The sequence below is a fragment of the Sminthopsis crassicaudata genome, chromosome 1 (genome assembly GCF_048593235.1).
Source record: "Sminthopsis crassicaudata isolate SCR6 chromosome 1, ASM4859323v1, whole genome shotgun sequence".
Lineage (NCBI taxonomy): Eukaryota > Metazoa > Chordata > Mammalia > Dasyuromorphia > Dasyuridae > Sminthopsis > Sminthopsis crassicaudata.
The window spans coordinates 683,714,913-683,742,236 of record NC_133617.1 but is presented as its reverse complement, the minus strand read 5'-3'; the positions used below and the strand labels follow the sequence as shown (position 1 = coordinate 683,742,236).

The 27,324-nt window shown below is 37.3% G+C and overlaps 1 protein-coding gene across 5 annotated transcripts in view; it reads left to right on the top strand.

Moving 5' to 3' along the window:
* The window catches only part of GRB10 (growth factor receptor bound protein 10), a 253,786-nt gene that overhangs the window by 196,921 nt on the left and 29,541 nt on the right, over nucleotides 1–27,324 (top strand). The gene's annotated exons all lie outside the window — the stretch shown is intronic.

Sequence of the window (27,324 nt, the reverse complement as noted above, 5' to 3'; positions counted from 1 at the left end):
TGGTTTGTTTGGTTGTTGGTTTTGGGGAAAAGATAGCTCTTCTTCAATAAGACCTAATACATTAATGGCATGTGCTATTCATTCTATAAGTTTTCATTTAGTAGCATTTCATGGAATCCAAATTGGATATGTCAATTTACCAGCAAAATAGTGAGTGAGCAGAGAGAAGTAGCATCATAGTCTTCTCATAGCCTTCTGTTCTTTCTAGCGCTCTAAGGAAGGGTGGAATGGTAACCATGGTAGCAGGGAGTTTTTGAGCCACTGTACTTGGGGAGCGTTGATCCTTATATTAGTTTTGCCCCCCAAGCTGCTCCTGCCCCCAGAAAGGTCTCCAATAATTTGAATGAGTTAACAGGTTTTGTTTTGCCTTAGAAATTCACATTAACTTTCTTCCCTCCCACCCATCCCCAATGCCTTTTGAAAGATCTTGGTTGCATCCAAGCATGACAATCGGAGTACTGTTTAAGAGTCAGGAGCAAGTTTTACATTTGTTCTGAAGTTTGCTGTGATTTATTAGCATTTTGTATATGCATAAGCTGGTGGCTTTCTTTTAATAGATCTAAATAGACAGTTGTCAAGACCTGAAGCTTTATTTTAAACTTTGAAATTACTCTTTTCCATTCTTCTTTAGAAGATTTTAGGAGAAATGATTATAGATAATTCTGCTCTTGAGTTCAATAATAAAAATAATTGTCATTTATGTAGTACTCTAAGTTTTACAAAGAACTTTGCATATATTCCCAAATTTTCACAAGCAACCCATTGAGGTAGATCCTACTTTATTCTCCAGATAGGGAAATGAAAGCTGAGAAAGTTTTCCAAAGTTTAGAAGTTAGGAAAGTGTTCAAAGCAGGAATAGAATTCTGCTTTTCCTACATCCAAGTTCACTTACCCTCCTGTATGGAGGGTGTTCCCCCTCGCATGTGATAGGAACATCCCTGAACTTGCAGGGCTAAATGCCTGGCTTGTTTTATATATTTAGTTGTTATGTTTTTCTAGTTACTCTAACCCTTAGTTTCTCCCTCTGTAAAATGAAGTAGAGAATATTTATACCGCCAGATCATAGGATTGTTTTAAAAGACAAGACCAGATTTTTAAGGCATTGCAGAAATGTGCTTTCCCAGGGAAGATTTGGGACTAAGTAATCTCAAAGACCTTTAAAATAGGTGCCTTGTCTGCCTGCTTCAGGGCAGTCCCTATCTCAGCAGAGCTGATGATGGCAGTCTCCCAGGGATTGCATCATTTTTGATTCAAGAAACTTTAGAGTATATTTACAGAGGCTGTCTGCTAGCAACTAAGCACAGACCTTAGGAGAATTTGATACAGTCGCCTTTTGCTTTCAAACCAGCTCTGGAGATCTTGTGACTTAGGACTCCTGGGCAACTGGAGGATGTGGGTAAGAACTGAGCGGTCAATCTCAGGTACTTATTCTTTTCCCAGTCCTGCGGGTCTAAGCTTGCATTTAATGGAACTTCACGTTTTTTGCCTGGTCTTCAAGGAGTTAATGTGCCAGGAGGTGGTGTACTCTTACTTCTGCTACTGCAGGGGCAAAGGGACTTTCTGCTGTGAGGCTTGTGCTGCTGAAAACTGATAGAATGTGGCAGACAGAGCTAGAAAAATCGGGCTAGAAGGAGCAGTCTTAGCCATGAGCCAATCATTTTTGCTTGGAAAGACTTGTTTCTACAGGCAGGAATTCCAGGAACCACGGAGATAAGTAACACCACTGGGTGCTGGACTTGTAGAGAGAATAATTAGTGTTAGTAGGTCTCACTCATCAAGAGCTGAGTCTTGTCAGCAATTTTTGCAATTAATCCTTTTAGCTGTGGGTTGAAAATCTTACAAAATTAATCATCTTGGGAAAGAACTTACCTCTCCTTCTACTACCTCCACCCTTTCTAGGAACCTGTGAATTTGATGGTATTTGTTAGAAAAGTTTATTGCTCATTGTAGTGTGATGGGTAACTTAGAGACAAGAGGAATGGATCCTGTAGGTAGTTTTATTTAAAGGTAGCGGAATTAATTTAAAAGCCTGTCCATTTACATAAGGAATAAAATAACAAGAATATAACAAAAAGCTACACATTAGCTACAATGATATATGTGTGTATATGTATATATATATATATGTGTGTGTATATGTATGTATGTATGTATGTATGTATGTATGTATGTTTAAAATACAAACCACCTACCCCCCCCTTCTATTCTTTGAGAATGCTTCCTCATAGCCTAGTAGAAAGAATAGTGGATGTGGTATCAGACTTGGGTTTGGAAACTGGGCCTTGCTTTTTACCAGCTTTTTGACCTTGGACAAAAATCACTTTACCTCCCTGGATTCTCATGTATCAAAAGAGGAGAGGTGAGCTCTAGGCCTAAAGAATATCTTTTATCTCCTGGCTTATCCTCCTCAATGTAAATAATACTATCTCCCTTCAACAGATTCTTTTTCTTTCTCCTCCCTCACCCCATCTTGGTGACTTTCTTTGTTTCCATCAACCACTTTCCTGCCTACTTATTCCCCCTGCCTCTCCCACCTTAAGTAATATTCAATTTAAAAACCTGAAACCTTCACTCATTATGTAACCTTTATTTGTGATCTTTATTCATAAGATATCACGGGGTGAGGTGTATATCATTCTTGTCCTATCTGCTATCAGAGTGGTTCCTGTAATGTTTTCTATAATCCTGCAGAAGATAAAGCTACATCCTAATGCTTTCATTCAATTATAAAAACCCGAATATTAAATACAAAAGAACTAGTATAACAAGACAGAGACTTACCTACTATGTGCCACGTACTGATATAAGGTACTGGGTATACAGATAGAGAAATAAAACAGTTCCTGCTCTCAAGAAGCTTATATTCTTTTGAGAAAATAGCTTCTACATGAATATGTACAAAATTAATATATAGTAAATTTGGGGGAGAAGAGGGCACTTAGCTGCTGAATGTACAGAGATTAGGAAAGGCTCCAGCATCTACAGCTGGAAGTGCTTATACAGCTTTATAAATCTTATACAGCTTTAAGAAAATAAGTATTCCCAATAAGGATAATAAGGTGAAATGGAGAGAGCATCCTGTTCCCTTTGTCCCTAGAGCATTTCAATCTAACTCTTTTAAAAAAGAAGAGAAAGAGATGAATAATGATAATCTTAATTGGTTTAATTGGTTTGTGAGTTGGTTGTTTCTTGTCCTTCCTTCTCAGAGGATCAAAATGACATCAGTTTTAGAGTTGAGTTACAGTGTTTCCCACTGTGACTGATCAGACTAGTAGGAGCTTGGAGTGCTCTGCCACAGGTCAGATTCAAATAGTCCATATGAACTTTGGGGGCAGTTTCTCTAATTTTGTGCATGTCGTGTTTCCTTTAGGCTCATTCTATTCTGCTTTGCTCATAGAGCACTGCACCATCTCTGGTGAGGGCACACCATGTTGGGCATTCCTGTGCCAGTGTCTCATGCAATGGATTCTAAAGTTCTTATGAGAGCCCTTGAAAGTGTCCTTTCATTATTATTATTATTAATTATTATTTTGTATCTGATGTTGCTGCCTCAGATCTGGGCCTTAGAAAGTAAGAGGAGGTACTAGGCACATAGTTTGAGGGTATGATTTCTAGTTTTCCCCTACTCTAGTAAAGATCTCTTCTTCCCACTCTTACTGGTTAATAATTATCTTTGTTTAAAAGGAGACAAAGCTTTTCCTACAGTATTTGCATAATGAGTTTAAGATGCAATACTCAAAAGGGGATGACCATCCTACTTAGATTGCCTAGACCAGATTTCAATTCTGGCTTTTAAGGCTTACTTGGCTAGACATGTCAATTAACTCTAGCCCCTTTTTGCCTCAGTTTTCACACCTGTAAAATGAACTAGAGAAAGAAATGGTAAACTACTCCAGGATTTTTGCCAGGAAAACCTCAGTGGGGTGGAAGAAAGTCATATTTGACTGAAAATGACCAAACTACAACAAAGCATAAAAAAGGCTTATGCAATTATGAATTTCCTGGTGCTATCTGATACTGGTCACTTTGCCTCTCATTCTCAGTTTTCTGTCAAATAAATGGGTTGGACTTGTTGAGGAATTTTTAACTTTTTTGTGAGTCATGGATCCTTTTGACAGGCCAAGTGTTCTAAAATAATTGAAGGAAATGTTCAATTTCAGTAAGAGCAAAGTAAAAATAAAGATGTAGTTTTATTTCTCATTAAGATTTGTAGCCCCCAAATTAAGAACATTAAAACTTTTAAAGCTTAAACTCTTGATTCTTCATGTTAAATGTAATTGTTCACATCCAGAAACCCATTTTCAAATTGCCTGGCTTCTAGATACGGAGTTTGTGTGCACACATTTTCTCCAATAAAATTCAGCCTTTGAGATTAGGTTGCTATTTCAACCAAAATTAATTCCTCTATGTCATTTTTTTTCCATTGGAAAATGTGTTTCTAGGACATGTATACATTAGCAGCTCATGTTTAGGACTAGAGAAGTAACACTATGGATAGAGTACCAGGCGTAGAATCAGGAAGAGTCATCCTGAGTACAAACCAACTCAGATACTTACTATAATCTTGGGTAAATCACTGAATCCTCTTGCCTCCATTTCCTCATCTGTAAAAATGAGCTGCAGAAGGAAATAGCAAATCCTGAAAATCAAAGGAGAGATTAATAAAATTGAAAGTTTAAAAAAATAATAAGCAAAACTAAGAGTTGGTTCTATGGGGGGGATGGAAACCAACAAAATAGATCAACCTCTAGTTAATTCGATTAGAGAAAGGAGAGAAGAAGGAAATGGCAAATCACTCTTTCATTTTTGCCAAGAAAATCCGAATGGGGTCACAAAGAATCAAAAATGACTAAATCACAAGGAGAGGTGAAAGAATGAACATTACAAGCTTTTTCATCCAGTCCCTTTATTCTATAGACAAAGAAATACAGATCAAGGGAAATCATGGCTTGTCCAAGATCCCATAGTTAACTATGCAGCTCATTTTCTAAACCAGGAACTCCAGATGCTTTCTCTACTGAGCTATGCTCCCTTTCTTTTTGTTTTTTTAGTTCATTTTCCACCCAACATAACTAAGGTTGACTTTTATTTTCCAAATTCACTCACATCTGGCCATGTTGATCATATAACAGACTAGCATTAGAAATTTTGGCAGCCAACCCATTGGAGTTAAGAGTGAGCCTGAGTCCTAATTCTGAGTTCCTGTCCCAGCCTCTCATGCCTAAGTAACTTTTGTGATTCACATCAAGTCCCAGAACCTCAAGTTTCCTTATGTAAAATGAGGTTAAAGGTAATTATACTGTTTACCTTTTAGCATTGTTTTGGAGAATTTATTTTGTAGAGCCCAGCAGAAATGCAAATTATTATATTGTTCTTAGCTTGAAAGTGTTTTCTTGCAGCCATTTACTGGCCAGGCCTGTGCCCGAAAGTACTTTATAAATAACTTGGTGTTATTATGATCATATCCATTCTGCCTTTTCCCATGTCATCTTAGTTCTTGACTCCCATGTTAGTGAACTTCATGATTTCTTTCTTAGAGCTTTGAGACAGTGCTATTGCCAAAATATGGGCTTGATTTTTCTTGCAAGCTCAGCACATAAATTGTTTATTTCTTGATAAGACTCTTAGCTTCAAAGTAGATCCTGCTGCCACCAAGTGGACATCGGGCCTTGGTTCCATACCCATTATCCCTATGGGAACTTAACTTTGCTGAAAGAATGGACCTGAGAGTCAGGAATCAGGATTTGTGGTTCTCACTCTGCCCTGACTCCCTTTGGACCCATAATAAGCACATTACTTTATCTCTCTGAGTTACCTGTAAAATGGAGATGTTGGACTATATGATCCCTTTGCAATTTCCAATTTAAAAATACTGAAGCACATTCTGAGAATCCATTTTCCATTCAAATTTTCTTGTTTTAAAATTTGAAAAACCATATAAACTCCAAATTAAAGTAGTGAAGCATAATAGAATTCAACAATACTGTCTGTAAAACAATGATTCAAAGGCAATAATATTTTAAGGAAGGAAGGTTAAACACCTTGATCCAGTTAAAGGGACTCCAGTGCCTTAACCCTCAGCTTATTCAGGCTGGAGTAGAATGTAACTTTCTTTTCACCCGGGAATATTTTAACTTGGAGTTCAAAGTTCTTTCCAGGGTGTGACCAGCGTTCCATTGCTCTTAGGTTTCAGGGCAGCAGGATGACAAAGCCCTTCCAGACAGCTTGTCTTATCTGCCAACAGCTTCCCTCCATCACAACCACAAGTAGTCTATCCTCTGCCTATTAGGACTAATGAAAGGGACAGCTTTTTAGTCTCCTCTATTTCTACTTTTCTATTCACTGAATAAAATCATCACTGCTCATTCATGTAGCTTTTTTTTTTTTTTTTGGTTCGTTTAAAATTTTATTAACTGTATTTCATTTATCCCATAGTACAAACCCATGACCTAGAGGAATAGGAGTTTCATTAGTACAGGAAGTGTCCCTCTACCAATGGTTACCTCTCAGATGACTGAGATGTCATAGATCATAGAATCACAGCTTTTAAACTGCAAGGGATCTCAAGCCTTCATTTTACAGGGGGAGGTTAAGTGACTTACACAGTCACATAGCCAATATGTGTCAGAAGTGAATTAGTAAACCTTGCTAATTAAACTGAGGCTTAGAGAGCTTTAAGTAGTCTGCTACCAAGTCTCTCACCAGGTGACCACAGGCACTTCCAGCTCTTATGTCAATATCTGGTCCAAGTCACTGTCAGAGTGTTTCACTAGTAATGTACATTTCTGATCCCCTGAGTTACCAGCAGAGTTATAACCTATTCCCGGACACAGAGCGTTCTCTGAAAGAGTGCGTCATTATTTCATATCCATGTTTATATCAGAATGTAACAACATTTAAACAGAACTTAACAAGGTTTTAAAAGAAAAATTTAAAGTGCCTTCATTGCTTATTTGTGTCTCATTTCAAGTAATAATTAAAGCTTTTCTGGTGGATATCAGGAGACACTGCCACAGGTTTATTTCTTACATGAGTTTAGAGTCAGAGGTCATAAATAGAACAGAAGGGATAAGCAAGCACTGTACCTCCAGGACAGGGCTTAAAGACAAGTGGTTGTGGTAGGGATGTGGTTGTCATTGTCATTGCTTATAAAATGATTTTCTCCTTTAAGGAAGCTCTGTCTTCAGTAGCTCCCTACGCTAATCCTATCGCAGGTTCTAGCAAAATTGCTCTGCTCTCACTTTGATCTAGCAGGTTTTCTACTAGATGGGTATCCCAAAGAGATAATAAAGGAGGGAAAGGGACCCACATGTGCAAAAATATTTGTGGCAGCCCTTTTTATGGTAGCAAGAAACTGGAAACTGAATGGATGCCCATCAGCTGGGGAATAATTGAATTAGTTATGGTTTATGAATATAATGGAATATTATTGTTCTATAAGAAATGATCAGCAGGCTGATTTCAGAAAGACCTGGAGAGACTTACATGATGTGATGTTAAGTGAAGTGAATTTGAACTAAGAGAACATTGGGTATAACCAAAACAAGATTATGGGATCATCAACTGTGATGGATTTGGCTCTTCTCAACAATGAAGTGATTCAGGCCAGTTCCAATAGACTTGTGATGGAGAGAGCCATCTGTATCCAGAGAGAGAGAGGAACATGGGGACTGAATGTGAATCACAACATAGTACCTTTGTTGTTGTTTGCTTGCTTGTTTTTTTCTTTCTCATTTTTTCCATTTTTAATCTGATTTTTCTTGTGCAACATAATAAATGTGAAAATATATTTAGAAGAATTGCACATGTTTAACCTATATTGGATTGCTTGCTATCTAGGGGAGGGAGGAAGCAGAGAGAAAAATTTGGAATGCAAAGTTTTGCAAGGGTGACTCTTGAAAACTATTTTTGCATGTATTTTGAAAAACTAAAAGCTATTATTCCCCCCAAAAAAATTTAATTGGCTCTGAAAAATTGCCTGTGAAATAAGATGGGCTTTAGCCCAGTGAAAAATATTGGACATCAAGTACTCAAGGGCTCTGTTTCAACTAACTACACTTGTTTACTTCTGCCTTTGCTAACTGAAGGACTCTAGATCCACAAATAGCTGCATTTTCAGTCCCCATTAATGGAGATTGTGCAGCAGGTTTTGACTAAAGGACATTCCCAGACAGTCACACTTGGATGGAGGTACATGGGCTATGGCAAGTTTCCTAGTCTGAGACTCAGGAGATCTAGAGTCTAGTATCTAATCTGCTGTTCACTATCCAGGGCGTTCCAAAGGCCTTAGTGTCAAGTTCCAAAAGTCTTAGCTGTTAAACCCTAGATAGCTTAAAACTGGGCTAAGACCTTTGGGCTATCCCGCTTATGTGACCTTGAACTAGTCTTTCCAATGACAGGGTGTGGTGGGGCACACCTATAATCCCTGCTACCTTGGAAGGCTGAGACTAGTGATCTCCTGGCTGCAGTGAGTTATTTATTGCTGATGCATTTCTGAACTAAATTCAGTATTGTGATGGTGAGCCACAAGAAGCAGGAGGTCAGCAGATTATCCCAAGAGAAATGACCCAGCCATGGGCCAGGCCAGTGAGTAGTGAAATCAGGCTGATGAGTAATCATTGCACTTACAGACTGAGTGAGATAAAGAGCACTGGTCTTTAAAAATATAGATAATGAAGTGAAATAATAGAACTGGGCTTCACATCAGAAGTTCATATCATAAATTATAATTTTTTTAAAAAAAAGAAAAGACTGGACCTTTGCATTTTTGAATGCAAGTTCTAAAATTCAGAGGTCATAAATTTGACAAGCTCAAAGGGTTAATTTCAAGGCAGAGTACTAGAACTACATTGTAAGGAGTTCTTAGTGGTGCTGGATTATTACATAACTAGTGTTGTTAGAAGAATTTATGATATGAAGCGATCATAGATGTAGCTATAGGATTCTGGGTGTGTCATTTAATCCTGTTTATCTCAGTTTTCTTGTCTGTAAAATGAGTGGGAGAAAAAAAATAGCAAAGAACTCCAGAATTTTTGCCAAGAAAATCTGAAATGGGGCACTACAAAATAGGAAATGACTAGACAGTTGTCCTAATTTTTGCAGATTAGAAAACTTAATTCCAGAAATGAGAATTAATTTATCCAGGGCCAAACAAGATAGTTATAAGTAGCAGAACAGAGTCTCAAAACCAAATTCTCTGATTTCTAAATCCCACATGATCTCCTCTGTATCAAATAACACTTTACTTTTTGAAATAGGTGTCTTTTTTAGTTATGGTCTTTAGCTTCCATTAAGAGGGGGGAAAAATGCTGTTCAGTTTACTGTATTTTCATCTTTGAATAGCAGGCTAGGTGCAAATTACCTAACCTTCTTAAGCGGATTTTCCTTGTTCAAAATGAGTTTCTTGCTCAAAAACTCTTTATCAGAGCAATGACCAACATCTCTCCAGGAAATGCAGAATAGTAATCACATCTTCAGAGAGAGTTTAGGGCTCATATTGCAACAAAAGACAAACATTTTTGAACATAGCCACGTGTGGATTTGTTTACCATGACAAAGCTCATTTTTAACAGTTTGTTCTGTTTTTAATTGGAGGAGGAGAGTCTTAGCACAGCAGCAAAAGGCTGGCATTACCCCTTCTCCCCTCCAAAAGGGAGAGTTGGGTATTGAAATATTTTTAAAAGTACATAGAAGACTCCAGAAGGAAATTCAGAAAGTGGGCTAGAGAAGCAGGACTATTTTGAAAGCCATGGGTTGAATTTGTTATGCATATTTCAGAAGCAAGTAGAATAGAATGGAGATTTTATGTTATACTTCATATATAGGAATGCTTGAAGTTTTTTTTGTTTTGGATATTAAGAATTTTTTAAATAATAATAAAGTGAGGTGCTTTCTAAAGTCTCTTCCTGCTCTGTTTTAGGGACAGCAAAATACAAATGTCAGGAGGTCCAGGTTCTAGTGTTCATTGGCTGGTGAGAAAATTGCTTAACTTCTCAGGGCCTCTGTTTTTTCATCCATAAAATGAGTGAGTTAACCTTGAAGATTTTTGAAGTCTTATTAGCTTTATGATTCTTTGATCTTCAGACAGCCTGTATGCTGGTAGAAGTTCTTGCCAAATTGCTTCCTAATAATTGACCTTTTTCACTTTCTCCACTGGTATCTCTTGTGGCGTAATCACTTCAAGTGTTTGTTCGGGACTGCCATGTCTGAGTAGGTCATAATCCTAGAGTGTAGAAAGGCCAGTTTTTAACTCCCTCAGGGTATTTACCCAAAACTTCTGAAGGGGTGAGTAACCCTTTGGCATCTTACCCAAGATTGTTCTGAGGGGGTAAACAGAAGTGTTCCATTCTTATTACCCATTTACCTTTGGGCAGTTACCCAAAATTGTTCTGAGAAGGTAAGTAACCTCCATTAGTTAACAGGCTGCCTTTAGAAACTTGACCTGGTGTTAGAAACTTGACTCGGTGGTCTGGCATCCTGAAGGCATCACATCCTGAGCACAATACAGAAAAGTCTGTCACATACTGAAAATGTTAACTGTATCACGATGGGGAAGAAATTAAAGGAATAAACAGAAAAACTTGGGCTAAATGATTATTTTGGTTTTGTAGATGAGATGATAGTTTACTTGGAAAACCAAAAAAGCTTTGTTTGTTTGTTATGTCAATATGTACTATCTTAGAAATTAAAACATCTTAGTATCATTATGAAAACAAAATGTCTGTCACAAACTAAAGGAATTAGAGTGAAGAGGTTATAATCATAAAAAAGAGTAGATTATATGTTCATAGATTGTAACTCTTTGACTAAGGATGATATCTTACTTAATTTAAAGTTTCCCTTGGGGGTCCAGCACAGTGCACATAGTAGTTGTTTGTTAAATGTTGATGGAATTGAATCAAATGGACTAGAGAAAGAATACAGATGAGCTGTAACGTAAGGTTTGTGCTTGCAATGTGCCCAGTGTGTGTTTAAGGGTAGTTACAATTGCGTTTGCTTATGTCACAGTACTTTTGGTAGTAACAGCATCATTAATTGGACCAGTTACAATTGTTTGTGACTTTTTGTACCTAGGTTTTATAATGGCTTTTCTCCAGGACACATATCCTGCCTGCCCTGTTGAGATAAATCCAAGCATGACACTTGGAGGCACCAGCTTCTGCTTGAAAGAGCAAGTGTTGGACCCAGAAACACCTAAGTTACTTAGATTATAATTTTGACTTTGATTCTTAATCCTAGATAAACCTCTTAAATATTTGGCCTCTCAGCCTCAGTTTTCTTATACAAAAAATAGGAGGGTGATAATAATAATAATAATGCCTATCATACAAGCCTCTTTCAAAAGGCTAATAGTATTCTACAGATGTAAGAATTTCTTATACACTTATTTTTGCTTTTTGAAAATTTTCTCTTTGTAAATTTCAAAATAATAGTGATGACTCTGTAATGGAAATGTTTTTCAGAGCTTACATTTTAAATAAATATATGAAGCAGTTCCATATAGAGGAACGACTACTTCATTTGGGGTGAGATGGATTATTGATTCTGTTCCTGTGTGATCTTAGGCAAATCATTACTCTCTCTGGGAGTTTCTTCAATTATAAAATGAAAAGTTTGGTTTCAGTGTTTTCAAAGATCCATTCTGTTTTTATGGCCCACTAATCCAGAGTCACCTACTTTGCCACATGGCCATACATCCTTAATAAAATATCTCCCAACTAATATTCAGACAATTCAATTTATAAACTTAATTTCTGAATAACTCTCTTCCATCAATATGCCATCACTGATGTAGGTCAACTTCTATAGTGTTCTGCAAAATTTACAAAATTTTTTCCTCACAAATTCTGAGAGGCAGGTCCCTTTTCAGATTCTAAGTCCCTTTTTCAGATGTGGCAACCTAGAGAGGTTGAATAAACTGTCCAGGCCCAGACAGACACAGACACACACACTTTAGTATATGTCAGTATATCAAATATGGGACTTGCTCTCACCAAGACCAGTATAGTCTCTGGTAGAAGTGGGAGTCTGCGAATGTAGAACAATGTGTAGTGTCAGACTTGGGTGATGTTTGGTTAATTTTGCTGAATTTCCCCCATCCCTTTTTAATTTTTAAATTTTTAGTTCTTGTTGTAAGGGATGGCTTTCTGGAATAATAATATCATAGATTTAGATCTAGAAGGGAAGGAAAGGATGTGAATTACGTTGGGAAATGTAGGTGACTTTTTAAAAAAGCTATCACAAAAAATTAAAAACAAAACAAAAAATCTTTGCAATACCATAGAAGACGATTATTAGAATTTATATTAGAGAATCTCTGAAGCCAAACCAGCAAGTCTTTATTAAAATAGGACCTGATATGTTCCAGACACTGTGCTAATGATTGACCAGGCATACAAAGAAAGGCAAAATGTACTCCTTACAGTCTGAGAGTTCACATTTTAATGAGGGACACAACATACAAGCAACTATATACAAACAAGCTATGCAGATGAGGAAACTGAACTACAGAAACTAGATGAATTATCCAAGCTTATGATATTTGCATCTTAGTGATCTTTAGGGAATATTTATGGATTTCTCCCTACTTCTGCAATTTCATACAACTTTTTTATCCCCTCCCTCTTTAGAAGTAGTTGGATAAACCACCAAATGGGAGACACAATTGAACAACAATAATCTCTTTAGATAGTCTTCCAAGGTTTGTAAACATGGAAGAGGTTTTTAGTGGTAGTGGTAGTCGATATTTTTTTCATTGTCTACTTCTTGTGTGTTTATTTTTGTGTGAGGAAAAAACCCCACCTAGATAATTTGTGGGTAGTCATGGAAAACTACCCAGACATCAGGAGCCAGCATCTCACTCAGTCCCTGATACATAGTAAGCCCACCCTCAGTTGTTGCTTATTGACATGAACCTTGGTCCACAATCTGACTTTTTAAGTATTACCATAGGTTCCATTCCTGCCTCCCAGCTTTCCTGATGGGACTTGCCCATGCCTTTTACTCCTACACCCTCAGTCTGAAGGGGACAGTAGCTTTGGCTAAAAGAAATTTCAGAAGTTTCAGCAGTAAAGAATTAGGAGTAAGAGGAAAAAATGAAGAAAACAGAGGATGTGCCTGAGACTAGATAGGTTTAAAATCGTTTTGTGGTTGTATAGTAGCCAGAGCGGTGCCCCCGGTATTTCTGACCTTGCATATTCTGAGCTCCTGGTCTCAGATGGACAATCAGAGGTTCAGATATCCTTTCAGAAATGTTTGTACATTCCAGTCCCAAGAGTTCACCCACCACCCCCTTATTCTTAATTTGTGGCCATGCTCACACCCTTGGCGTGGTCCCATGGCTGTTGGCTACTGGGTACTATCATCTGAGACAGCTAGAGTAAGTTTGCAGACAGTGACGAATGCTTGATATTTCTGAAACACGGTCGTCCATCTCTTGTCTTGAGAACACCAGCTGACTTTCGTAGGAGGGCAAGAGCAGGATCAGTTTAAATTCTTTCCCAACGTTCAAGCTAGCTGTTTATTTATTAATTTGTAAAGGCACCCGCTGGACATTTGGAGCATACGATTGTTAACCCTCGGCCAAGTTTGCATAGCTGCAGCAATAGGGATGGGAATTAATTGTCCTTCCCCAGCGGGAATGGCAGTGAATCCCACAAAGTGACCATGGGCTGCATAAAAGCATCATTCCTTTTATGTTCTCAATTTATTGCCCTTCGGCTTTCCTGAATGTGCCCTTGTTATTCATGTGACGGGGTGAGAAGGAGCATCTGATGAGGGTTGGCTTGAGTTTTTTCTTACTCTTTTTCCCTTGGGTACTGAACAGCCTCCCAAACTGCATCGTCCTGTCAGATGCCTTCTCTGTCACAGAATATAAAATGAGACTGTTCAAGAGGATGACATCTTGAGAAGTCTAAGTGTTTGCAAATGTGCAAATGATCATGATGGGGAAAAGAACCGGGCGGTGTGCGCCTGCATTTACTTTAAACAAATGTCACAGTCGATGGAAATTGAACCAAACAGTACTGTAATTTCCAACCACATGCCTGAACTTGAATGCTTGGCCATCCTTACTCAGAGAAACCCAGGGCATGGCTCCAGCCACGATGAGTGAGAAAGAAGAATGCCAAGGGAGGGGGTAAGAGGGAAGAATATTCCCTACTTGGGTCACCCCTGAGGACATGGAGGATAGAACTTGTCTGTTACTGCGTACTAGGATGGGTCAGGAAATGAAGGGCGTGTTTTTGGATTTTTAAAGCAAAACTTTTATGCTGGGAAGTGGTAGGAAAGTAGTGCCCTGCCTTCCAGGCCACAAATTGAGTTCTTCTGTTGTAGATCAGGATGGCATCCGGGCCGAGGGGTGGCAGGACCCGGCAGCAGCTGAGGTGGGCCAAAAGTTGTTTCCTAGGGTTACTACAGGAAGACTTCCAACTGGAGAGCTTGATATGGTAATGATAGCTTTCTTAGTTGGGGTGAGAACAATGGTGGGGCAAAGTATCTGCAGCAGAGGCGAATACTGCACATTTCACTCTAGAGTGAAATGCCTCACTGAGCTGCTTCATCCTCCTAAAGGCTAACAGATTACTGCCATTGCCCAGAACTGCCAATTTCTGTCATGCTGTAAAACTCTTGAAATTAGTGTTGTGGTAAAGAGCATGGCAGCAACATTTCTGCTTTTCCATGGCACTCCTGTAGCAGTCACATATTTTTTTACTCAATACTTTCAACATTTTATGTAGGCTAATATGTCATCACCTCCCAAGATAATTCCAGTGTTTTGGCCCAAAAGGAATAATTTTTAAACTAAAAGGAGCCCTGTTTCAGATACCCTACATATGGTCCTAATCTTTTGAAGGATAATTTCTTCCCTCCCCTTCCCCCACATCCTTATGCCCAGCAACTAACAAGCTGAAATATTTTTAATGGGTTCTGTGGTTATCATTGGTTTTTGAAACTAGAACTCTGTGGGTCTCATGAATCCCAAAACAAAAGAGGTGAGAACAACTTCCATGAGTTTCCTCAGGAAGGTTCCAGCTATCTCATAAAAGCTTTCTTCTAAGATGGCCCTTTCTTTGAATAAACTTTGTTGAACCCTCACTTATTAGACTGGCAATTTTTTAATATATATAAAATCTTAGGGGTTTTGTTGTTGTTGTTGTTTTTTATGTAAAATCATAGAATTCAGTCATAAGAAACCCCTTCTGATTTTATCTCCCTCTATCCACTCCCTCTACCTTTCTCATCCTAGACTTAGTTGAATTGTAATAGATTATCTCTATATAATAGAAAATGGAAGTTAGTTTTTTTTTGTCTATTGAAAAATTAGTGTGGTTAGCTCTGTATTTAAGATTGGTCTTTTAAAAGATAGCGACAATAAGTCTTATTGGATACTTTAGTTCTAATTACATTCTGTTTGGAAACAAATATTGACTTACAGAACCATTCTATTTCTGGAACTTCCTCTGTTTTTTAAAAGAACTATTTCTCTCTCTAATCATGCTTATATAATTATTTTTAAAATAAAGAGAGTAGATCTTGCTTTTTAAATTCAGTAGTATTTTATTTTTCTAGTTACATGTAAAGAACTTTCAACATTCATTTTTGTAAGATTTTGAGTTCCACAGTATGTCTCTCCCTCTCTTTCTCACATCCACCCTTCTCAAGATAGTAAGCAATCTTATATAGATTATAGATGTATGATCATATTTCCAAATTAGTCATTTTCTGAGAGAAAAATCAGAATAAAAGGGAAAAACCATAAAAAAGAAAAAGCAAGCCTCAAAAAAAGTGAAAATATCATGCTTCAATCCACATATAGTTCTCTCTCTGGATACAGATAGCATTTTCTATCCTCAGTCTATTAGAATTGTCTTGCATCAGTTTATTGCTCAGAAGAATCAAATCTCTCATAGCTGATCATAACATAATTGTACTGTTACTGTATTCAATGTTATTCTGCTCACTTCACTCAGCATCACTTCATATAAGTCTTTCTAGACTTTTCTGAAATTATCTTCATCATCATTTTTATAGAAGAATAATTATCCAGTGCCTCCATATACCTTAACTTATTCAGCCATTCCCCAAATTGATGGACATCCATACATTTTCCAATTCCTTGCCATCACAAAAAAAAAAAGCTGCTACAAACATTTTTGTACAAGTGCATCCTTTCCCCTCTTTTATGATCTCTTTGTGATACAGACTCAGTGGTAAAACTGTTGGATTAAAGGGTATATTATAGTTTGATAGTCCTTTGGGCATAATTTCAAATTGCTCTCCAGCTCACAACTCTACCAGCAATTAATTAGTGTCTCATTTTGCACACATTCCCTCCAACATTCATCATTATCTTTTCCTTTCATCTTAGCCAATCTGAAAGGTGTGAGGTAGTACCTCAGAGTTGTTCTAATTCACATTTCTCTAATCAATAGTGATATAGAGAATTTTTTCATGTGACTATAAATGGCTTTAATTTCTTCATCTGAAAATTGTCTGTTCATATCCTTTGACCATTTAGCAATTGGGGAATGACTTGTATTCTTACAAATTTGACTCAGTTCTCTTTATTTTAGAAAACTTATCAGAAATAGTGGTTCTAAAAAGTGTGTCCCAGCTTTCTTTTTCCCTTCTAATCTTGGCTGCATTTGTTTTGCTTATGCAAAACCTTTTTATTTTAATATAGTTGAAATTATCCATTTTGCATTTTATAATGGTCTCTAGTTATTTGGCCATAAATTTTGCCCTTTTCCAAAGATCTATGATCCTTTGCTTTTCTATTTAAAGCCAGCAGATTTTAAAGTAACTCATATGTTACTTTAAAAATAATATCTAGAGATTACGTGACTTTGTTGATTTAACTTAAGCAGTCTACACCCTTAAATTTCAAAAGCACACCAGGAATGCCTAGATCTGATGTAAATTTTAAGAAAACCATTGCTCAAAAAAATTAATAAAGGATAAGATACTTGTTGTGGAATGATAACATGATAAGTGTATATAAAACATGTTTTATATCATAGAAACCATTTGTATCTATGTTACTGACCACACTTAATAGATAGTTTAAAAAGTTCCTTGAGGACAGTAATAATTTGTTTCTTTGACTTTATATCCTTAGCATAGCATTTGTAGTAAGTCCTTGGTTTGTTTTTTCTGTATTGTTGTTCAATAGGAAGAACATTAGAATTGGGGTGGAAAGATGTGGATTCTGTTCCTGGCTCTCTTATTATCAATACCACTTCATTTCTATGGACCTCAATTTTCTCCCTTTAAACTAAGGTTAGATTAGAATACAGGAGGCCCATTGTCACCATAAGAACCCTTTCAAATATTCTGTGAACTACTCCAGTATTACTGCTTCTACAAGGAATATGGCAGCTCTTTGGCAATTACATTCCTGTCATGGTGAACAGGCAATCATTTCATTCTTTGTACTTATATTGCCAGTTCTTGGCACACATAGTAGGCCTTCAATGTATTTGTGGATTTATTGATTGCCTTCAAGGAGTATATATTAGCTTGCAATTTATTTCTGGGACAACCTTAATGGAGACCTCTTAATAATGAAGAATAGAGATATAGAAAGGATGAAAGAAGTTGTAAGTTAAAGAATATGATATTTTGAAAAGTGTCCTCCTCCCTGTTCACATTTCTGGGTCCTTTTTTTCTTTTTACTTTTTGGATTACATCCTTGAGAAGTATAGCTTGTTTCTTTCCTCCTCTCCATGACCCTCCCACATTCCCTACCTTGAAGATTTTCAGTTGAAAAGGAACTCACTACCTCCTAATACAGCTCATTCCAGTTCTGTCATCTCTGTAACAATGAAGTTTTTTCCTTATGAACTAAATCCTCCCTTACTGCAGATTTTTAAAATATATTGCTACTAGTTTCTGCCCTTTCTGGGTAAGCAAGACTAGTCTAAGACCTTCTTCTTGATAACAACCCCTTTAGACATTTTGAGATAGTTACTGCATACATCTTCTTTCTTAATGTACCTTTCTTTTCCTGATTCAGTATATCTAATTCTTTCAACTCTTTCACTTGACACATATTCTCCAGTTTTCCTCATTAACCTGATTGCACTTTTGAACATACTTTAGATTTTCCTTCTCAAAATATGGTTCCCAGAACTTTACAAATTCAGTATTCTGGAGATGGTATGACAAGGACAGACTCCCAACAAAGCTATCATTTCCAGAATACTGTGTAATTTATGCTTTCTCTATGTTTCATATTAGTTTTCCTTATCTCTCCCCTCTCTCTCTCTCTCTCTCTCTCTCTCTCTCTCTCTCTCTCTCTCTGTCTCTCTCTCCCCTTGCTCCTTCTCTCTCTCTCTCTCTCTCTCTCTCTCTCATCTCTCTCTCTCTCTCTCTCTCTCTCTCTCTCTCTCTCTCTCTCTCTCTCTCTCTCTCTCTCTCTCTCTTCTCTCTCTCTCTCTCTCTCTCTCTCTCTCTCTCTCTCTCTCTCTCTCTCTCTCTCTCTCTGTCTCTCTCTCCCTTGCTCCTTCTCTCTCTCTCTCTCTCTCTCTCTCTCTCTCTCTCTCTCTCTCTCTCTCTCTCTCTCTCCTCTCTCTCTCTTCTCTCTCTCTCTCTCTTCTCTCTCTCTCTCCTCTCTCTCTCTCTCTCTCTCTCTCTCTCTCTCTCTCTCCTCTCTCTCTCTCTCTCTCCTCCTTTTTGTCCTCCTTCCACACACTGTCGAATCTTTGGTCAGAGATTGGAGACTTTGTGTCATGTCTCATTTTGAAAATGGATATACTGACATTCATATGTTTTCTGTCACAAGTATGTCTCATTGTTGACTCTTTGAGCTTTCAATCCACAAAAATCTCTAGATCTTCTCAGAACTATTGTCTTCTTTCTCCCATCCTGCGCTTGTGCAATTAATTTCTATAAAAGGCTGCACTGTATGCTTATTATTCCCTATTAAATTCCAACTTTTTAAAGGTAGACCTTTATTCTAGTCTGCTGTAGTCTTTTTCACATCGTAGCTCTTGTCATTTAACCCTGCTGAGTCACCTCTTCTTTGTGATTTTTACCAGGTCATCCTATTCAGCTCTAATGAATGTGGCCAGGAGGAGCATTCAGCTTGTCTCTTGCAATATTCTCTCTTCTATGGCTGACATGTACTCGTGCCCATCCTGTGCAGAACCCTTTCTGCAGCCATTTGAGGTTTTCCAGAGCAGGCTGTCCCTTCTTCCATAATCACTCTATCATTTCTGCCTGTCCCAATCTACTCCATCCAGTTTAAAGTGCCAACACTGACCCTGTTGCAAGAAAGGAAGAAGGGAGGAATGTCACTACATCAAACCTTGTATAATATCTTAATAATGTCATTTTCAAAGTAGTCTTCATACTGATATCCTTCACTTTAGGCCTTCATTTTTTCCAGTGATGTTTACTTGGCTCTTACAGTGCCCAATTATGGGAGAAGGAAAGGAAAGGAGTCAGAAATCTCATTACCAGAAGTCGATGGCATTTATGTGGTGGGTACCATATGTTTATTTACATGAAGGGGAAAGTAAATGGATAGACACAGAGAAGCGGGATTCTCGGTGCCATAGCCTACCTTGAAAATGGATTCTTTTACATGGCTATCAAGAAATTTATTTAGTTTAAATAAAAACATATTTTGATATTTGATATTTTTATCAGTCAGCAGCCATCTCTTAAGCAACCCCTTTGGACTAGGTATTGTGCTTGCCCCCAAGAAAGCAGGAACTGAGGAGACATGACCAAATACAAGTAGAGAATATTTTTTAAAAATACAACATATTTTCATGTGCGTAGCTAGTTGGCAGTGTGGTTAAAGCACTGGGGCTAGAATTAGGCAGACTCATCTTTATGAGTTCAAATCCAGCCATAGATACTTAATAGCTATGTGACTCCAAGCAAGTAACTTCCCCATTTGCCTCCATTTCCTCACCTATAAAATTATCTGGAAAGGGAAATAATAACAAACTACTTCAATATCTTTGCAAAGAAAACCTCAGATGAGGACATAAAGAGTTAGACACGAGCGAAAGGACTAAACATCAAAAATTTCAGGTGGGAGGCACTAGAAGCTGGAGAGTTCAAGGGGAGAATATGGGAGATGATATCTGAGCAGACCTTTGAAAGAAGGTGAGATTCTAGGAAATGGAGTGAGTGATTACTTCCCACACTTTTGAGGGAGAAGTGTAGTTAAGTTAAACAATTCCTTCTAACATCTTGCTCAAGGCATAAAATACATACTTAAATGTTTTTGGATTAGTATTTATATCAAACAAACCCCATTTTTGGTGAAAACAATTTATAGAAACAAGGACCCTATCCTTTCTTAGAGGAAATCAGAGTTTGGAATTTGTTGAGATCATCTCCTCCAACATCATTATTTTGCAAAGGAGGGGAAGTTTCTTGCTCAGGATCACAAAAGTAATAAAGGAGGTTCAAAGTTAAATTATTTTAGTTGTGTCTGATTTTTTTAAATCCCATTTGGTGTTTTCCTGGCAAAGAAACTGGTCTGTTTTGCCATGTCTTTCTCCAACTCATTTTACAGGTGAGGAAACTGAGGAAATAGAGGGAAGTGATTTGTCCAGTTATACAGTTAGTAAGTATTTGAAGCTGGACTTGAACTCATAAAAATTAGTTAATTCCAGGCTTCATGCTTTATTCACCATGCCGCCTAGAGTAACAGTCAGTATTTACACCAAGATCTTCATAGTGCATACAGCTATCTTTCAACTATGTGGTACTATCCTAGGTAACAAAATCATTTTTCTTATCTTTCCTATCCTGCACCATCCAGAAAATAATGATCCTTCATGTTGTTCTTTTTGAATGTCGGAGTAGGGAGAAGAATAAGGGGTATTAGATATCACTGTGTGATTGGTCTTCATTCCAAATAATTTGAAATGAATCTAGTTTAATCCCCTCAATTTGTGGATGAAGAAATTATAAAGTATTAATCAAGTTTTCCAAGGTTGCACAACTAGTTCAGCCTAGATGAGCTAATAATACTTAAATTCTGGTATCTAGATCAAGCATGTATTTTTTTTTTCTAACAGCAGATTTCTTTCAGCTAACTAATGAGAATCTCTCCTATCATCAGGCCTTAAGTTCATTAAACAATTGTGTAATATATACAGAGAAAAACTCTTGCAACAAAAGACAGTAACTCCTACTTAGTTTTAGAAAAGTGTATCTTCATACACCTTACAACAGACACTGAAGATTTGACCTATGTTGTTGGTTTTTAGTTACAGATTTGAGAAATTCCAGAGTAGGATTATAGGAGACTGGTTTGCTGTTAGACATAATTCCACGAAGAGCAAAAGCCTGGAAACACTTTATTTTCTATTTTTGTAATGTGATTACCACTGAGGCTTTGGAAATCCCCCTCCCCCAGTTAAAAGTCAAATAGTTTGGTTTTTTTTCAAATTCAGATACAAATCTTGTCTAAAGTTGGTAACCCTAGCTGAGAAGTATGCAGTATATAGGTGCCTTTCTTGAATATTGTATAAAACACTAGTTAAAGTTCATTTAGAGATTTGCACTCAAATCTGGTAATTTAGTTTGAGAATGCAGCCAGAGTGGAAGTACTGATGCTTCACATCCATTTGATACTACTTTTTGAGTGAGGGGTAAAAGGGAGTGTTACAGAGCTGTTAAAATGCACCATGTGGGAAAAGAGAAAATCTCCCTAGTATAGTGACGTTTATTCTTTCAGCTGTCATTGTTCATGAATTCTCTCTACTAAATCAGAAAATATGTGCTTGTATAAAGGAAGAACTAATAACAGGAAACCCCCGAACAATGGTACATTCATTCCCTTATCACTTGAGTGCTTTTATGGCAAACTACAATACTCAGACATTCTGAGGTAGCCAAGCATTCTTACCCCCAGCCAAGCTGAATAGAATGACCTTCCATGTACTTGGCATTATCTGCCTTTTTTGTTTTATTGTTGTGAGGTTTTAAAATTTTATTTGGTTTTGTGTTTTGATCATAGATATTTTTCTTAAAAGTTCATTTTGTTCTAACGGGTGAAAAAGAAATTGGCAACTCTGAGGAATTTGGGGGGCTTCCTTCTTCCCTCCCCCTCATAACTCAGATAAATATGGATTTTACTTTCTCAACAAAGTATATAGTGATAGGTGATGAAAGTCCACCTCTGTTTTTCCAAAACTTAGCTCCCTAACATTCATTCAGTGGTAGACCAGTTGCTAAGTCCTCCTGGCACCTAGGTGGTGCAGTGGATAGAATTCAGGTCCTGCAATAAGGAAAACCTGAATTCAAATCCAGCCTCAGACACCTCTGGACAAGTAACTTTAACCCTATTTTTCTTCCAGTCTCTGCTCACCTCACATTGCACCTACCTATGGAAGTTAATTTGTCCTGATCCTCAGTTCATTTCTGCCAGTCCTGGGAATTTTCCTGTTTGTGAACATGCTTTTGATGGGCAAAGACTGTCATTGTTTTTTCATTTTTTTATTTTTCTAGAATCCATGAGTGCTTTGCTTATTAATAAATACTTGTTGAATTAAAGAAGCATTTACTTGAATGGCTGTTACTGTGGTGTAAGGGGGCTAGGGATCCAAAGAGGTCAAAGACAACTTTTGCCCTTGATATTGTGGGAGTCAGCTTTGATATTTACCTTAAATGGCAAATAAAAAATGTAAGAGTTCCATCTCTGTCCCTCTCCTTCCCATATACACACATTTATACAGAGCTAGTATTGTTTTCTTTTCATCTTGAACAGACCAAAAATTGCTTAATTTATCAAAGTTGAAGACTCATTCACAGTGGTGAATACATTCCTCAGAGCCAGGCTATACTATTGAAAAAAGATTCTTTTCACAATATGAGGAAAACATGAAGGCTCTACCTGGAGGCTTTTGTGTTCTCAACACTAATTCTCTCTCAGTATAGGATTCAGGTCAAGATGCTGGCCCTTATTTCTTAGTGAACCAAAATCAGGACACCAGCTAAATTGAGAGGTCATATGTGTATTCTGGCTGGCATTTAGCAGCTGGTTAACTACTGATTAAAACTATTGTAAACCGCCCCCCCCCATCTTCGTCTAGTTCCAATTGTTTTATTATCAATCCTTTGATTCAAAAGGTACAATTCCTCTTCTCACAAGTCAATAATAACACTGCTTTTCTGCCACCAGTTTCAATGCTCTTTTGTGCCTTCTAAATAAGTGGCACTGATGATTTTTTTTCTGTCATAGTCTTTCCTGTACATGACCTGACCTCCCCTCCTCACCTCACTGCCCACAGATATACAGAGCATTGAATCCTCTCTTCTTAGAGGAAAAACAGTCAAGCAAAAACATCCACTACCATGACCACGTCTGACATTATAGTTAATGGCACTTTTCTGCCAAGAGGAGGGAAATTCTTGAGTCATTATAGTTGGTTTTTATAATAGATTGGTCATTATAGTTAATCATAGTTCTGCTTTTAGCATTTTCTTTTTATTTATATTATTGTACCCTTGGTTATATTTTTCTCTTGCTTCCATTTATTTTACTCTGTCATCTTTCCCATGCTTCTGAATTTCTGACATTTCATTTCTTCATTGCACATTAATAAACCATTCATCCCTTCCTTTATGGGCAGGGATACCCACTTTGTTTCTATTTCTTGCTACCATGAATATTTTGACATATAGTCTCCCTTTTAGTATGTTCATTGAGGTGTATGCTTTCCTAGAGTATGAACAATTTAGTTGTATTTCCTGTTTGTTTGTTTTGCATACCAGTTGTTTTACATACCAGTCAAATTCATGGCTTCACCAGCAGGTATTAGTGCACTTACTTTCTCACAACCCCTTCAGAATTATTTCCATAATTTGTCAATTTTCTGGTTATGAGATGAAAACTTCTTAGTTGCTTTTATTTGCATTTCAGTTATTTTTAATGATTTGGAACTTTTTTTTCAAGACTCGCAATAGCTTCAAAGCTATCAGAACTTTGTAATTCTTTTGAGAACTCTATGCTCATGTGTTTTGACTACTTATCTATTGGGGAAAATTTTTCTCATCTTAATTTGTAATGCACCTTGGCATTAAATTTATACATGTTTATCACAAAATGCTATCTATGTCCTATGAAATAACTAGCTTGGACACTCGTGAGGTGCAAAGATCACATTGTCCATCTTTATACTGGTTATGATTGGTACTCAGAAAATATATGTCGTTGAGAATGATGGTGATATCTGAACTGATGGATGATGCATTATTAGGGCAGTATTTATCAAATTTGTGAGCTTGCCACAATGAAAGTGTTCTATTGTATTTTCTTTTTGTAACTAAGGATTAATAAGCTACAGTAATTTAAGTTTCTATTTGTAAATGAAAAACCTTGATGTTCTTAGCATTTATTTCTGGATAGGAGTCCAACTCCCTTCATTTACAAATAATGAAATTGAGGTCCAGAAAAGTTAAACTATTTACCCTAAATTCCAGACGGAAGTAAGTAGTAAAGTGGGATTTTGAAGAAGTCATATTCTTTGTTGCCAGATACTAGACTCTCTTCAGTTCACCAGGACAATCTTTCTATACTTCAATCAATAATTGTGGGTAAAAGCTTGAGTTTTAAGGACCATAATACTGTCCTTTTATAGTTAGTTGTGGGAAACTGGGGTGAGGCAGAACTGCAGAACTGGTTTTGAACTTTTAACCCAGTAGAATTTTGGGGTCTTAATTTTTTCCAGTCCTACCATTACTTCTTTTGTTCCTATTCTTTAACAGCACAATTTCCAATTATGGTCTGAACAAGTGTTTAAGCAGAAATTGAGTAAGGAATATAATCATTGAAATCTTTAATACTCTGTATGTAGACATCAGTGAGGAGTGATACAAAAGTAAGTGGGAAATTTTATGTCCAATAGAGTAAAGGGAAATCCTGTTTTTACTATGGTAATTAATTTTTGAAGGGAACATGAAAACTGAATTTGGGATCAGAGTTTAGTTATCAGCTGGGCAATAGAGTCATCCTGACTAAAGATAAGAAAAGATGGAAGGAAGGAAGGAAGGAAGGAAGGAAGGAAGGAAGGAAGGAAGGAAGGAAGGAAGGAAGGAAGGAAGGAAGGAAGGAAGGAAGGAAGGAAGGAAGGAAAGGAGAGAGGGAGGGAGGGAGGGAGGGAGGGAGGAAGGAAGGGAGGAAGGAAGGGAGGAAGGAAGGGAGGAAGGAAGGGAGGAAGGGAGGAAAAAAGAAGATAAAGATTCATGCTGGTCCAGTGATCCTAAAAACAGCCTATTACCAAACAATGAAATCTGACTAAAGAAATGGCTAGGAAAACAAACTTCATCGATAAAAGAAAGCATTCAGGGTACATCCAGTGAAAATTGACATTGGATTCTTACCAAATATCATCAAGTGTAGCAATTGAATGAAAAATTTAACTTTATTTTTGTTTTGAATTTTTTTCTGATTTTTGAGAACTGTGTTTCTGTGCTACAACAGCACCTGCCTTTCTGTTTGTTGTCTGGATGCCAAGTTTTTCCTGGATTCAAAGATCTTTTCATTATTATAAAATTCTGAAAAAAAAAAAAAACAAAAAACCACTTTTACTTAAATATTCAGCTTAGGGTATACATTATGCTTTTGGAGAATGAACCATGCTAATTATAGCAAATAGATTTCTGGAGAGGTTTTGTGTGTTGGGTTATGTTTAAAAAAAAAAAAGTGGGTGAAGGAAAAACCCATCAGTCCAAATTCCACCCTGCTGAGATCTCTGTGAGTTGATTAAATGGGAACAGGAGGCTGGGTGTGCAGCTGTAACATTGTACAGAATGCATACCTTTCAGAAAGCTCCAGCAACCACAGTTCCTCCTCCCGTCACAGCCACTTCTGAAAGAGTTGGCTCATCCCTTCTGTCAGCTGAAGCAAGTTCCTGAATACATAGGTTTGAGTCATTTTCACTGGATTAAGAGTTAACTCCTCCCTATCTGGGCTTGAATTTTGCACATAGATGTGAAAAGGATTAAAGATGGAGCAGATTTCATTGTTTGGTAATAGGCTGTTTTTAGGATCACTGGACCAGCATGAATCTTTATCTTCTTTTTTCCTTCCTTCCTTCCTTCCTTCCTTCCTTCCTTCCTTCCTTCCTTCCTTCCTTCCTTCCTTCCTTCCATCTTTTCTTATCTTCCTTTCCTTCTCCTCTCCCCCTCCCCTCCTTCCTTTCTCTCTTTTTTCTTTCAGTGTCTCCCTTTCCTTCTTTTTTCCTTATCTTCTTTTGCTTTCCTTTTCTTTCTTTTTTCTTTTTTTTCTTTTTTTTTTTTTTTTTTTTTTTTTGTCTTTTCTTCCTTCTTTTCTGCTGTGACTTGGGAGGGAATTAATGATACTATCTCTTAACTCCACTTGCCAGATGAATTTCACTTGAAATAAAAGTTAAGACAAAGTATATACTCTTGGCCAAAGCAGTAGATAAAAAGACTGGTAATGGTAATGATGGCTTCTTGGGAAAAGGTCACACAAACAGGTTTGAGTAAAAGTTCAAGTTTTTCAGTTGCATGTCTGTGGATGACATCGGCTTCAGAGCTTAAGGATTATGAAGAGATTTGGCAAACAGAATCCAAATTCAGAGAACACACATGCTTTTGGCTCAGAAATTTATGATTTCTTTTCTTTGAACTTTCTAATGTTACACTACACTTATCATGCAGTGGGTGGTCATAAAACAAACATTTCCTTGTTTGTTGGTTTAAAAAATAATAATTGTTATTACTGGGAGTGGGGGGAGTAAATTGGAGGTCTGATAGTGTGTGGGGAAATGATTACATCAGTTCCAAGGAAGGATGTGATTGGTCTGTAGAGTGTGGTTTGATTCACTACCTAAAAGATTGTATGTGAGTAACCCTTTGAGTGGAGCTGCTGGGAGGGTTTTCCTGTAAACCCAGAAAGAGTACCCTCAGGAGGGGCTAGGAGGGACTAGGGGACAGGTAGGCTACAGTAATCTGTTGATCCAGCAAAACACCCTGGGGGGCTGCAGCTTAGTCTGCCAGAAGTTGGAAGAGACAGAACAAACTCTCTTTTAAGAGGCAATCTATATTTAAAAATGCCATCTTGTTCTTCTGACTGCTGTCTTTTGCATGCTGTTGAGGTAAGATTTTTTTTTCCATCTCAGATTACCCTAAAGGTTGCATCTACTAAAGCATTTCTTACTAGCACATGTTGTCTTTAAAATCAGTGGAAGCACATTTTGACCCTTTAAAATTTACTTTGCCAGTGTTTCAAGTATTTAGTACATTTTAACAGTTCAAGGGAAATGAGGCTTCTTTGTAATTTTATGGGGGGGGAGGGGATTGGGATGAAAGGCTGTTTGTAGCTCATAT